Consider the following 12,534-nt stretch of genomic DNA (forward strand, 5'->3'; position numbering starts at 1 on the left):
CATCGCTGCCGCCGGATCTCGGCGCGATGAGCCTCAACTCGAAGCTTCTTCCACCCTCTCCTGTGGTGACCGTGTCTCCCGGGGCGGGCAGAGGTATGCCGAGTTCCGCCCCAAAATTTAGTCACCGAGGCCGAGGGAGACGAAGTTGAAGAAGACAATCCACCGCATCACCCTCTCGCCACCGTCCACTGCCTCTCCATCGCCCGATGTCGACAACTCGAACGGTGCCCTAACGTTCTCGATGATGGATCTTCAAGTTAAGAAAATTATATCCTCGAATCCATTGAATTTGTGCGCGGAAATTAATCTCCGGTTTTGAAGAACTGGCGATTCTTCCTTCATGGATCTCTTAGAGGAGATTGACATTGCCGATCCTCCACTCGCTCCGGTTGGCGGTAATGTGTGGGGGATGATGTTGACAGTGAGAGGGATGAGGCGACCGGGGGGGGGGGGGACGACGATGAGGTGTTCGAGGTCGATGTGGGTAAAGTAAAGAGAAGAAGGGACGTTAACTACACCATGATAGAAGATGCAACGTTGTGCAGAGCTTGGGCGGCTGTGGGGATGGATGTGGTGTTCGACACGGATCAAACCGGGAAGCGGTATTGGCAACACATCAAAGATAAGTTTCATAAAAATCATGCCTTCACAACACAAGCCACTCTTGACATCTAACTCCCAGCGGCACTGCCACGCCAAAATCGGCCTAGTCTAGGTGGCAACTCACATCCAAAGTCTATACAACAAGGAGAAGAATAAAAAGGAGAACTAAATGGTTATGGCGAGGGTGGCCACATGGACTTCAAAGTTCCCTAGTAGACGCCACTTTGCCATGTCGGGGGTGATCGGTTCCGACCTAGATGAGGTCGAGAAAGAATAGATCCAATGCGGTTGAGGGCGGTGGCAGTCTAACCATGCGGCAACCAGACTTGGAGCACTACGGGAGGTCTAGCGAGGTAGATGAACAATTGTTTGACGCTACTACTCATTCGGTACCCCCAAAGAAGGACGAGACGACCGACATGGAGAAAAATAGTTATTATCTATCATTTCATGTCTCGTCTTGTCGCCGCACATTATAGGGGTCCTTCTTTTATATATGCATGGAATCAACTACTACATTTTATTTCATGTGTCGACTCATTGTTGTGTATTATTATTTTATGTGACGGTGCGGAGAAGCCGAAGATAGATAAGACTAAGAAAATTTGCCCATGATACGGCTCATGGTATGATAGCGCAAGACCTCCACCACCGTAGATGCAAGCTTGTTTTGGAACTAAACTCAGATTATCGGAAAGTAAAAAAAGGAAAAGTAGTTTGGCGGAGATATTTGATTTCTATATAATTTCGATGTGTGATTTGGATATGATGGTAGGACAAATGAAATCAATTTCATCTCAGAATTGTCTTATTTGAAATTCCTGAATGAATATAATATTACTATTATTATTACTTAGTATGTGCTAATGATTGCTTGTCGTTGATTGGGTGGAGGAATCGGGGATGGCTGTTTATTACCCGCTCTTTATTTTTCCTCCCAAAATGATGCGAGACATTAATTAACTTGCCTTGCAAGGCTGCGTATTTATTTTCTACCCAAAATGTGGTCACGGTAACCACATTTCCCCTCCTCCCACCACTCACCATCGACCCACCAGAGAAGCGGCGGCGCCGCTGGCGTGCTCGCCGGCGCCGGCGTGCATCGGCCTCTCCGTGCGCGTGGCTCCGTCGAGCTCGCCCGACCGCGTCGTGTCCGTGGCCGGGTCCTGCACTGCGGTCCTCCACGACGGCGGCGGGTTGCCGGCCACCATGACGCGGCGGCGGCGGCGGGCCGTCGTCCGCCATCTCACCCGTTCGCGAGCCGAAGCAGGGGAGGCCAGCAGCGGAGAGGGATCCGTCCTGGGCGTCTCCTCCGGCGTGCTCGCCGGTAACGCAGCGACCCCGACGCGCGCAGCTGCAGGTACTCCTCCAACTAGTCCTCCTTGCTCTGTTTCCAGCGCCGCCCCTCCCGCGATTGGTTCCACCCATGACCCGCTCCTCTCTGCTAGGGTTTCCCGGCGCACAGGGACTCGGATCTTGGAGACACTGGATCGAGTTCGCTCATGAACACGCCTGCACCTTTCTCTCTGTTTATACGCGCTGCAAATATTCAGTTACAGTGTACGCGGTGGAGGATCTGCCCATGAGTGTGCACACAGTATTTGCTACTAGTTACTTTTTGATTGATTAGAGTTGTTCCTATCGCTCCAATACTACTAGTCCCTGACGAAGCACAAATTTATTTGTATACATGTGTAATGCAAACTGAGATCTGCCCGTGAGTGTTCCGGGTCAGGTGTGATTGACTACTACATTCATGTCAACTAATAAAGATTTGCTATTCCCGTGTAGTACTACTGCTGTTCATGTTTTTTCTCTGTTCCTTCGGTGCAGAATAGCATTTGCTGTTCAAGCTCGGTTTCACATCGAGAATCGCCGAAACTTTCCAACGTGTACTAGCAGGATCGCTCTGCTATAAATCGTGAAACGCCATTATGCTAGTAGTTTTTTCATCATAAATGGTTGAGCTTAGATTATAGTATTGGTTGCTCATCCATGTTATGCCTGTCTCTCTGTATTTATCAAGACTGGCAATCCCAATCTTGGAAAGGAATACAATGTTCCGTTATTATTTAGCATATATCAGACTCTGATCTGTCCATAAAATGTATTTAGAAATTTTTAAACTGAATGTTTGTTTGTTGCTGATGCATTCTAGCTTAGTTGGTATTATTTCGCCTGTCCTACGGATTACTTGTACTGCACTGCACTACGAAATCAACATTGATAATAGCAACATCCAATAAAGAGAGCAAAACCACATCGTTTTCAGTGTTGTTGTTGACTAAAAGCTAGAATGTAGAGTATTTTAGAACAAATTTTGGAGCTACAATGTAGACTATTTCATAATGGAGGGAGTATTCCGTAAAACACCTCGGAAGTGGAGGACGTGGGAACCACGGCGCATAGGGGTGAGAGAGAAGACCGTCGGGGTTGCGCGATGATCGGATGCCAACGTAGAGGTCGCGGAAAAATGGTCTTAGCGGTCGTCACTCTTCGCCGCGTCCGGATACTAATCGTCGAAGAAGAAAAAAAACTTGGGGGGTATGTTCCAAGGACGCCTATCTCCGCGGCGGTCGATCTACGACGTCTCCATCCTCCAACGAGTGGCATTTTTCAACAACCGAGCTCATCTAGGTGCACGCTAGAGGATCAAAAGGGAATCTTTTTCCTAAATTTTGCTCCACTAAATCTTTTGGCACCTCGCATAGAGATGCTCTAAGTCATGCAAATACAAAGAATCTCAAAAGAGGTCAAGTTATTACAAGAGTTGGGGCAGTGACATCGAAATTGGAATGTCACCCCGTAAGTCCATAATGTTTCTTACCGGCTGGTCCTATTTGTGAAGATGGTGCCGCTTCGAGGTTGTATATTTGCCTTTCCTCTTTACATCACCATTACAGAGCCATGTTAGGACCTCATGAAATAGGGAAACGGTTCTGACCCTCCCTCACGTTATCTCAGGTGAAAACCTGTTATGTGGACCTCACAATGTCTGCCCCTAGTTTTCCAAAAAAAAGTGGTGATTCCATGTGGCCTTTGCCATTTGATTGTGGATGCCAATTTTTTTTTGACCAAGGGACTATGGTGCGAAACCCCCCACAACATTTTTATTAGAACTCTGCCCCTTTACAAAAGTTCAAAGATATACACAAACAATAAAAGAAAGGAAGATTATTTCAGTCCAGGATTAGAAAATTCCAGTGTGCTTGTCCTTGACCCAATGCACATGCAATGTGGTCTCATGAGTAAAACTTTCGCGAGACTTGGGCCGGTGATCTTGAAAATGGGGAATTGACATTATAAGTCTAAAATCTTCGGCGAGAGAATAATATTTGTGAAGGAGGTGCCACTATATAGTTGTCGATCCGTTGTTCATCTTCATGCATATTGTCATTATATACCAACATTGGGACTCCTTGCAAGAGGGGAGTATTACTGACATTCCCTACTCTTTGAGACGAAACCCCCATTAGTGGGCCTTGTGTCATCTACCCCATTATTTTCCATCAAAAGTGGTTATATTTCATGTGGCTTTTCTCTTTGTTTCAGTTTTGAAATGTCATAGGAACATGCACCATATAAAATTATGTCAATTTATAAATACAAACAATAAAATAAAGGAAGATTATTTCAATCCAAGATTTGAACATTTCCAAGTCCTTGTCCTTGACCCAATGCATATGCAATGTGGCCACGAGAGTGGCCGCGAGACTTGGGCGACTGACGAGAAAATGGGGGCTTGACAATATACGTCTAAAATCTTCGGCGAGAGAATCATATTTTTGAAGCAGGTGCCACTCTGTAGTTTTCGATCGGTTATTCATTTTCATGCATACCGTTATAATATACCAACATTAGGACTCCATGCAAGAGGGAGTGCTACTGACCCTCCCTCACGCTTTGAGATGAAACTCCCACTAGTGGGCCTGGTGTCATCTACCCCATTATTTTCCTTCAAAACTGGTTATATTTGATGCGAGTTTTCTCTTTGTTTCAGTTGGGATAAGTCATAGGAACATGAACCACGTAAAAATATGTCAATTCATTACAAGAGTTGGGTCGGTGTCCTCGAAGTTGTAGTTTAGCACTATAAGTCGAGGGTCTTCATGTAGGGTAGTCTTGTTTTGCGAAGCAAGTGCCACTTTTGCGTTGCGTATTTCAAGAAGAACGATGTTTAGTGGGCGCCGTGACGCCTAGCCCCACAAAAAGGCCACTTTTTTACCAAGCGTACGTGGTGCAAAACCCCCACAACATTTTAGTAGAACTCCGCCCCTTTACAAAAGTTCCAAGATATACAAACAATAAAAGAAAGAAAGATTATTTCAGTCAAGGATTTGAAAAATCCAGTGTGCTTGTCCTTGAGTCAATGCACATGCAATGTGGCCTCATGAGTGAAACTTCCGCGAGACTTGGGTTAGTGACCTTGAAAATTTGCGCTTGACATTATATATAAAATCTTTGGCGAGAGGATCATATTTATGAAGCATGTGCCACTCTATAGTTGTCGATCGGTTATTCATCTTCATGCATAATGTCATTATATACCAACATTGGGACTCCATGCAAGAGGCGAGCGTTACTGACCTTCCCTACTCTTTGAGAAGAAATCCCCATCAGTGGGCCTTGTTCCCATTAGTGGGCCTTGTGTCATCTACCCCATTATTTTCTGTCAAAAGTGGTTATATTTCATGCGACTTTTCTCTTTGTTTCAGTTGTGATAAGTCATAGGAACATGACCATGTAAAAATATTTCAATTTATATATGCAAACAATAAAATAAAGGAATATTATTTCAATCCAAGATTCGAAAATTTCTGAGTCCTTGTCATTGACCCAATGCACATGCAATGTGGCCTCAAGAGTGACCGCGAGACTTGGGACAACGACGTGGAAAATGGGGGCTTGACATTATATGTCTATAATCTTCAACGAGAGAATCATATTTTTGAAGCACGTGCTACTCTATAATTGTCGATATGTTATTCATCTTCATGCATATCGCCATTACATACTAACATTGGGACTCCATGCAAGAGGGGACTGCTACTGAGCCTCCCTCATGCTTTGAGGCAAAACCCCCATTAGCGAGCCTGGTGTCATCTACCCCATTATTTTCCGTCAAAATTGGTTATATTTTATACGACTTTTCTCTTTGTTTTAGTTGGGATCAATCATAGGAGATTGAACCAGGTAAAAAGATGTCGGTTTATGTATACACAAACAATAAAAGAAAGGAAGATTATTTCAATCCAAGATTTCAAAAATTCCTAGCCTTGTCCTTGACCCAATGCACATGAAATGTGGACTCATGAGTGACCGCGAGACTTGGGCCACTGACCTGGAAAATGGGGGCTTGACACTATGTGTCTAAAATCTTCGGCGAGAGAATAATATTTTTGAAGCAGGTGTCACTCTATAGTTGTCGATCGGTTATTCATCTTCATGCATACCATCATTATATACCAACATGGGGACTCCACACAAGAAGAGAGTGCTACTGACCCTACCTCACGCTTTGAGACGAAACTCCCACTAGTGGGCCTCCTGTCATCTACCCCATTATTTTCCGACAAAAGTGGTTATATTTCATGCGACTTTTATATTTGTTTTAGTTGGGACAAGTCATAGGAACATGAACCATGTAAAAATATCTCAATTTATATATACAAACAATAAAATAAAGGAAGATTATTTCAATCCAATGTTTGAAATTTATGAGTCCTTGTCCTTGACCCAATGCACATGCAATGTGACCTCATGAGTGACCACGAGACTTGGGCCATGACTTGGAAAATGGGGGCTTGACATTATAAGCCCAAAATCTTCGGTGGGAGAATCATATTTGTGAAGAAGGTACCACTCTATAGTTTTCGATCGGTTGTTCATCTTCATGCATCCTGTCATTATATACAACTATTGGGACTCCATGCAAGAGGGAGTGCTACGGCCCTCCCTAACGCTTTGAGACGAAACCCTCACTAGAGGGCCACTGTGTCATCTATCCCATTATTTTCCGTCAAAAGTGGTTATATTTCATGTGTCTTTTCTCTATGCTTCATTTGGGATAAGTCATAGGAAAATGAATCACGTAAAAAGATGTCAATTTATATATACAAACAATAAAAGAAAGGAAAATTATTTCAATCCAAGATTTGAAAATTTTAGTGTGATTGTCCTTGACCCAATGCACATGAAATGTGGCCTCATGAGTGAAACTTCCGCGAGACTTGGGCCACCGACCTTGAAAGTGTGGGCTTGACATTATACGTCTAAAATCTTAGGCGATAGAATCATATTTGTGAAGGTGGTGCCACTCTATAGTTGTCGACCGGTTATTTATATTCATGCAGGCCATCATTATATACCAACATGGGGACTCCATGCAAGACGTGGGTGTTCTTGGCCCTCCCCTCAATGCAACGCTGCCACCGGATCTCGGCGCGATGAGCCTCAACTCGAAGCTTCTTCCACCCTCTTCCGTGGTAGACCGTGTCTCCCGGGGCGGGCGGAGGTATGCCGAGTTCCGCCCCAATATTTAGTCGTCGGGGCCGAGGGAGACGAATTTGAAGAAGACAATCCACCGCAACACCCTCTCGCCACCGTCCACTGCCTCTCCATCGCCCGATGTTAACAACTCGAACGGCGCCCTAACATTCTCGATGATGGATCTTCAAGTTAAGAAAATTATATCCTCGAATCCATTGAATTTGTGCGCGGAAATTAATCTCCGATTTTGTAGAACTGGCGATTCTTCCTTCATGGATCTCTTAGAGGAGCTTGACATTGCTGATCCTCCACTCGCTCCGGTTGGCGGTAACGGTGTGGGGGATGATGTTGGCGGTGAGAGGGATGAGGCGGCCGGGGTGGAAGGGACGACGATGAGGTGGTCGAGGTTGATGTGGGTAAAGTGAAGAGAAGAAGGGTTGTCAACTACACCATGATAGAAGATGCAACGTTGTGCTAAGCTTGGGCGGCTGTGGGGATGGATGTGGTGTTCGGCACAGATCAAACCTGGAAGCGGTATTGGCAACACATCAAATATAAGTTTCATAAAAATCATGCCTTCACAACACAAACCACTCTTGACATCTAACTCCCAGCGGCACTGCCACGCCAAAATCGGCCTAGTCTAGGTGGCAAATCACATCCAAAGTCTATACAACAAGGAGAAGAATAAAAGAGAACTAAATGGTTATGGCGAGGGTGGCCACATGGACTTCAAAGTTCTCTAGTAGACGCCACTTGGCCATGTCGGGGTGATCGGTTCCGGCCTAGATGAGGTCGAGAAAGAATAGATCCAATGCGGCCGTGGGCGGTGGTAGTCGAACCATGCGGCAACCAGACTTGGAGCACTGCGGGAGGTCTAGCGAGGTAGATGAACAATTGTTGGACGCTACTACTCATTCGGTACCCCCAAAGAAGGAAGAGACGACCGACTTGGAGAAAAATAGTTATTATCTATCATTTCATGTCTCGTCTTGTCACCGCACATTATAGGGGTCCTTCTTTTATATATGCATGGAATCAACTACTACATTTTATTTCATGTGTCGACTCATTGTTGTGTATTATTATTTTATGTGACGGTACATCGAAAGGCGGAGAAGCCGAAGATAGATAAGACAAAGAAAGTTTGCCCATGATACGGCTCATGTTATGATACCGCAAGACCTCCAGCGCCGTAGATGAAAGCTTGTTTTGAAACTAAATTCAGATTATCGGAAAGTAAAAAAGGAAAAGTAGTTTGACGGAGATATTTGATTTCTATATAATTTCGATGTGTGATTTGGATACGATGGTAGGGCAAGTGAAATCAATTTCATCTCAGAATTGTCTTATTTTGAAATTGCTGAATGAATATAATATTACTACTATTACTACCTCCGTCCCAAGGAATAAGGCGCACACGTATTCCAAGACGAACTTTGACCATAAAAATAGGGCAACATAATCTTGATTATATTATATGTAATTAGTATCGTTGGATTCGTATTGAAAAGCACTTTCTAATGATGCTAATTTCATACAAATAATCTTTATATATTTGAAGTAATTCTTGGTCAAACAAAAAACACGTAAAACGAGGACGCCTTATTCCTTGAATCGGAGGTAGTATTACTTAGTATGTGCTAATGATTGCTTGTCGTTGATGGCGGCGATGCAAGTTGAGAAAATACAGGAGCCCACATAAAGGAAGGAGCATAACTGCCCCTAGAAAATCGAGGCATCCACCCGGAATTACATTGCCATTGGTATTGAAAGAGGCAAATGGGGCGCTCGGATGGAAAGCGACGAGCATGATGCTGAGTGGGCGAATTTGATCGGAGGAATCGGGGATGACTGTTTATTGACCCACTCTTTATTTTTCCTCCTAAAATGATGCGAGACATTAATTAACTTGCCTCGACGAGGCTACGTAGTATTTATTTTGGCCCCAAAATAAAGAGCTCCGTGATTTCTGGGGAGGTTGATTTTACGTATACTTTGATGGATGATTTTGGCTGGAGGAATCAAGGAGGCTGCCATTATTTTCTACCCAAAAGGATGCCTGGCATTAGTTAACTTGCCTTGTTATGCATGATGATTTTTGGATTAGTATGCGTCCCAAAATTTGGTGGGCATTTCCCCTCCTCCCACCACTCACCATCGGCCTCGCCGTGCGCGCAGCTCCATCGAGCTCGCCCGACCGCGTCGTGTCCGTGGCAGGGGTCTGCACTGCGGTCCTCCACGACGGCGGCGGGTTGCCGGCCACAATGACGCGCCGGCGGTGGCGGCCCGCCGTCCGCCATCTCACCCGTTCGCGAGCCGAAGCAGGGGCGGCCAGCAGCGGAGATGGCTCCTAATACTACTAGTCCCTGACGAAGCACAAATTTATTTGTATACATGTGTAATGCAAACTGAGATCTGCCCGTGAGTGTTGCTTGTCAGGTGTGATTGACTACTAGATTCCTGTGAACTAATAAAGATTTGTTGTTCCCGTGTAGTACTAGTGCTGTTCACGTTTTTCTCTGTTCCTTCGGTGCAGAATATCGTTTGCTGTTCAAGCTCGGTTTCACATCTAGAATCGCTGAAACTTTACAACACGTACTAGCAGGATAGCTCTGCTATAATGCGTGAAGCGCCATTATGCTAGTTTTTCATCATAAATGGTTGGGCATAGATTCTAGTAGGTGCTGATCCGTGTTATGCCTGCCTCTATGTATTTATCAAGACTGGCAATCCCAGTCTTGGAAAGGAATACAATGTTCCGTTATTATTTGGCATATCAAACTCTGATCTGTCAGGTAAAATGCATTAGGAAATTTTAAACTGACTATTTGTTTGTTGCTGATGCATTCTAGCTTGGTTGGTTTTATTTCGCCTGTCCTGCGGATTACTTGTACTGCAATGTGCTATAAATCTTGGCAATAATGTGCTAATCTTCCTGAGCTGCTTGTTTGTTTTTGAATGCTCATTAGGCGTGTTGTTATTGTTGTGCAGGTTCGAGGCCGTGACTCGTTTTGCCGGGCTGAACCCGCTGCTCTACTACGATGACAGCCACATCGGCACCATCACTCTTCTACAAGCAAGGATTAAGAGTCGCTTGAATTTCCCTCATGTGTACTGATGTTCCCTCCTAATATACAGCACCTTTTTGCTGTTTGGAGATTTTGCCAGGTGAGAATACTGAGCGTATCTGTGCTGGTGTAAGATTTTCTTGGGGAATCGAAAGATTGGGAGATACCATGGTCATCTTTTTACCTTTCTTGCTGTACATGTTCTTCGACGATCTTCTCCCTTTGAGATAATTGCTTTTCTTTTGAATTATGTGTTGTTTTCTTCAACCAGATTGGTTAGGTTTTCTTGCCGCTTTTAATTTTATCTTGTAAAATTTGAGCTTATAGGTAATATGGGCTTATGATGATTGTTGGCTAATTAGTAAAAGCTTCTTTTGACTTCATAGAAAGCTCTTTTCTGTTACTCTTGTCTTTGATTTGATTTAGCTGAACTAGTACATTTGTTTCTTAAGGAATAATCTTAACTGTCCCTGGTTTTCTTATCATGGATTATTTACTTTACCATGATACGCATTTAATCTCTAATTATGTAGGATCAGAATGCATTGAGATTTTTGTCTAAGCTGGACCACTGTTTGGCAATGTTTGTGCAGGGTGAAGGTTTGGATACTGTTGGTGAAGGGCTTGAAATTCTGAAAAACATGGTAGCTGCTGATATAAATTCGGTCGCTTTTTCTAGTTGAACGATGGTAGGAATCACATGAATTTTACTCTTGTGGTGCTTCGGCTTCCCTGCTCCGTTTGCTATTTTGGTATATTCCAAGATGCATAATTTGAGATGATTCTGTAGATTTTATTTCATGTGTTTCATTTGATGGTCATTATAATTACCAAACTTGCTAGATGCAGATTAATATTGTGAAGTATATATAGTCCATTAAAATCCTAATATTTTCTCGAAGCGAACCAGTTCGAAAATGATTGCTATTCATTGAATCTTTGTGCTTGTGATTTGACATAATTTAATATTGATGCCTTTTTCTTGCTCCACTTTGTTTCTTGATTTAGCTGAACTAGTACATTTGTTGTTTCTTAAGGAATAATGTTAATTGTCCCTGGTTTCTACGTATCATGGATTATTTAGATTACCATGATAAGTATCTGTACTTATGTAGGATCAGAATGCACATACATTTGTTTTTGGTTCCTTATTTAGTTTGGTATATGTACTTGAGCATCTCTGTGAGTATAGGTGCATGCACTGCTGGTATGATCCAATCGTCGCATGGTTCCGTTTGATCCAATCGTCGCGCGCTTCCGCGATCATGCTTGAACTGTTGTGTACAATATCGTCGCCTTATTATTTTGCAGTCCTTTCGAAATATCTGTATTTGCTTTGCTTATCATGCTCTTGTTTATTTTGTCCGAGGATAACGAGGAGGACTGACGACCGTAGTGGCCCCTTCTTCTTCGACTCCATGTGTTTTATGGGTTAGTATCTAGCTCCTCTCTATGATTTCCTAGTCTTGTGTAGTATTTATAGGCCTCAAATATAGGTGAAGTTTGCTTTCTTGGATATAGTGGATTCTGTCAAATGAAGCTTAAATTTATGGCAGATTTTCTTGACCTGTGCATATTTGGATGCCAAATGAGTTGGTCTTGTGCGACTTGCTCTTGTATTTGCTGCTATGTTATCAATGCGGATGTTTGAGAATTTAGAGGATTCCATGCCAAAAAAATTTCGTGACCTGATGTAGCTGATTCATTAGCTCAAGGATGTGTTGGCAACCGTGTCTTTGTTTTCTATTGTGTTATCATCGCGGTTTGAGTAAATGATTAGTAGTGTGTTGTATTCAGGTTGCGGTACAAGAGCTAGAGCCCCAGGAAGCTGTCAGTTTAGAATGATTTAAGCCTCTACTCCATACATGCAATAGTTATCTCTGTTTTCCTGTTCTGAGATGGCTAGCCCGTAGAAGCATGTATTGCTGCCTGTTTCTCTCTGTATACTTGTACAAGTATCAATTGCAGTTTGTTGCCAATTCACGGAGGCTTGGTCCGTGCACTGTTTGGTTCAGTTGGCCTGATACGCAGCTGTTTGTTCTATATCTGGTCTGCACCATTTTAAAAGATGTTGTGTTATTTTTATTTCAGACCTGATAGATTCTTCTACTTTATGTATTTGTGCATCCATCTTCGGTAGGGTCTTGGCCTTGCGCACCGAAGTCCCTCGCGAACGTGCTTGGCGCTGGTAGCGTCGGCTTGCCTCCGGGTGCTTAGGTAAAGCCGTTACGCTCTGGTGGTGCATCAGGTAGACATCGATGTATGTATCTGTTTGAGCCCATTGATGGCTTAGAGTCTCTAGTTTTGTAGTTGATCATCTGCTAGTAGGGGAGCGGATGGCCGTCCTGGTGTTGAGGAGGCCTCGCTGGGG

General features: G+C 43.7%; 1 protein-coding gene and 1 long non-coding RNA gene across 2 annotated transcripts in view; both read left to right on the plus strand.

Moving 5' to 3' along the window:
- Positions 1-12,534, plus strand: part of LOC139837779 (protein-tyrosine-phosphatase PTP1-like) — a 47,027-nt gene that overhangs the window by 19,414 nt on the left and 15,079 nt on the right. The window lies entirely within an intron of this gene.
- LOC139838364 (uncharacterized) lies at positions 1,616-10,829 on the plus strand. Its single transcript, XR_011754574.1, has 3 exons — positions 1,616-1,963; positions 10,087-10,263; positions 10,757-10,829. It is a non-coding gene; the product is annotated as an uncharacterized lncRNA (long non-coding RNA).

Source organism: Lolium perenne, chromosome 3 (genome assembly GCF_019359855.2).
Source record: "Lolium perenne isolate Kyuss_39 chromosome 3, Kyuss_2.0, whole genome shotgun sequence".
NCBI lineage: Eukaryota > Viridiplantae > Streptophyta > Magnoliopsida > Poales > Poaceae > Lolium > Lolium perenne.